Here is a 2,488-nt window from a genome sequence, read left to right on the forward strand (position 1 = left end):
CATTATCAGGCCAATTACTGAGCCCGATGAAATCTCCTCCCGGTTCCGCTCCCTCCCCGGGAGCGGCCCTTCCTGCCGATGGCGGCTGAGGCTCCCCAAGGTGGGGGGAGAGGGAGGGGCCGCAGCAGAAAGACCCGGGGCAGGGACCGGCCCGGGCTACACCGGGAGGAGCCACGTTGGAAGGCTCCGCCGTCCCCAAATTGAATGACCAAGATCCCAAGGGGAGGAGGGCGGTTGTCTCCCGTCCGATCAATCAGCAAGCATCTATTAAGTGACAACTGTTTGCTAGGCCCCTGCAGCGAGCTGAGGACACAGAGGCAGAAGTCCCTGACCTCCGGGAGGTCCCAGTCTCCCGGGGAGATGCCGGGGCTCCTATAAACACCCAGCCAATCTACAGAAACCGCACCGGGCCCGGTGTGGTGGGAAGCACGGGGAGGGTCAGGAAGGAGCCCGAGGAGAAGGGCTTGAAGCCGGCTGCGGGCTCCCAACGGCAGAAGCGAGCAGCCTCTGCAAAGGCACGGAGGCCGGAGAGGGCCCACTGAAGGGGGAGCAGCAGGCAGACCAGGCGGGCCGGACTGGGGGGCGCCCGGGGTCTGCCGGGTCTGCAAGGGCAGGTGGGAGCCGGCGCGGGATCTGCCTTCTCCGGTCATTGGTGTCAATGTCTCCGGCCCCCAGGCCCTGACTGGTTTTATGTTTGTCGTTTTCATCTGTTTATGTAGCTTTTCCTATATGTGCGCGTATAATTTACATATTGAATACATTCATAACATTTTATTATTCATCTTTTATTATTATTCGTATTTCTAGATCTTGGAAGACTGAGGAGAAGAGGGACAAGGGAGGGTCATGGGCAGGGGCTCGACCCCCCCCGGGTCTCATTAGATGCTCTGCGAGCCCTGAGCGGGAGCTTCTCACTAGTGTTGGACACCAAGCCCCGTCTTAGAACCCCCCCTTTGAGTTGTAGAGAGGTTGCCCTTCAGCCCCTGCCGAGCGCTGCCAGCGTGGGTGACGCGACGGGGCCTGAAGGAAAGGGAGCAGAGGCGCTGGCTCCAGGAGGCTGCTGGGAAGGAGACCGGCCCCGGCCCGCGAGGGAGCTGAGCTGTGGGGGGCGGGAAGGCAGCAGCCGCAGCAAATGACTCCGAGTAGGGCCTAACAATGGTCCCATTTCTCAGGCCTGTTGTGAGAATCAAAGGAAATAATAGTTGTGCGGCACTTAAACAGTGCCTGGCATACAGGAGGCGCTGCATAAATGCTCTGTTATTGTTAAACATTGCGTCCCCTGGAACTTTCTCAGCGTAAACTGACAGAACACCCCCTGGAGCGTCTCTCCCAGGCTTCCAGAGCCCTCCTGGGGCGCTCTGTCAGTGTCCTGGGGAGGTGGACAAGAGGGCGGGGCCTGGAGGTGGGTCCGGGCTCAGTCCCAGCTACTGCCCGCAGGGTTGGGGGAGGGGAAGGTGGCCGTGACCTCTGTGCCCCCCGGAAGCCCTCAGGCAGGAGCCGGGGGCCTTTCAGCTTTGTCCACAGGCTCTGCTCTTTGCCCATCCTCCAACGCCGACATTCAAACGGAGTCTGACCTCCCTCCGCTTCCGCCCTTCTGTCCTCCCGGAAGTTCCCTGGGGACTCCATCGGACTCCTGCAGGCTCCGCCCCCCCCCCTTCTCCTGCCATCCCGGGAGCCCTGACCTTCCTCCCTCCCTCTGACCCCCGAACCCTCGTCCATCATCCCGGGAGCCCTGACCTTCGTCCCTCCCTCTGACCCCGGAACCCTCGTCCAGCGTCCCCGGAACCCTGACCTTCCTCCCTCCCTCCGACCCTGGAACCCTCCTCCATCATCCCGGGAGCCCTGACCTTCGTCCCTCCCTCCGACCCCGGGCTTCCCAGGCGATGCTGGGGGGCCTCCTTCCCCCTTCTGGGCTCGGGCAGCCGATGTTGCTGGAGGGGAGCGAGGCCGGTGACTTCGCGCAGCTTCGGCCCCTAAATCCAACTCAGAAGCGAGTCGGGCCCGGCTGGAGTCACCTCGGATGGCAGGACAAGGAGCGCGGCGGCCGTCGGGCCCAGGCTTCTGGGGGCCGCCATCTGTCTTTCCTTATTCCTTTCCCAATGTGCGGGTCCCGGGGTTAGGAGCCCTTCCCCATATCGGAGGCCTTGGAGGGGCGAGTGGGAGAGGTTTGGGAGGAGGCTGGAAGCTGAGCTGGGCCCCCCCCCGGGAAGATGACGCCCCCGAAGATGCGCCCCCGGGAAGATGACGCCCCCCGGAAGATACGCCCCCGGAAGATAGACGCCCGGAAGATGAGCGCCCCGGAAGAATGACGCCCCCATGACGCCCCCGGAAGATGACGCCCCCCCCGGAAGATGACGCCCCCCCCGGAAGATGACGCCCCCCCCGGAAGATGACGCCCCTGAAGATGACGCCCCCGGAAGACGACGCTCCCTGCCCCCGGGAAGCTGAATCCCTTCTTTTGGATTTTCACGTTTAATAAATGGTGCCG

At 63.2% G+C, this 2,488-nt stretch overlaps 1 long non-coding RNA gene across 1 annotated transcript; it reads right to left on the reverse strand.

The window, feature by feature from the left end:
* Positions 1 to 804: 804 nt before the first annotated feature.
* Positions 805 to 2,215, reverse strand: LOC116423506. Its single transcript, XR_004234119.1, has 2 exons — positions 1,848 to 2,215; positions 805 to 1,174 (listed from the first exon to the last, which is right to left on the reverse strand). It is a non-coding gene; the product is annotated as an uncharacterized LOC116423506 (long non-coding RNA).
* Between the last annotated feature and the right edge of the window lie 273 nt (positions 2,216 to 2,488).

This window comes from Sarcophilus harrisii, chromosome 4 (assembly GCF_902635505.1).
Source record: "Sarcophilus harrisii chromosome 4, mSarHar1.11, whole genome shotgun sequence".
Classification (NCBI taxonomy): Eukaryota; Metazoa; Chordata; class Mammalia; order Dasyuromorphia; family Dasyuridae; genus Sarcophilus; species Sarcophilus harrisii.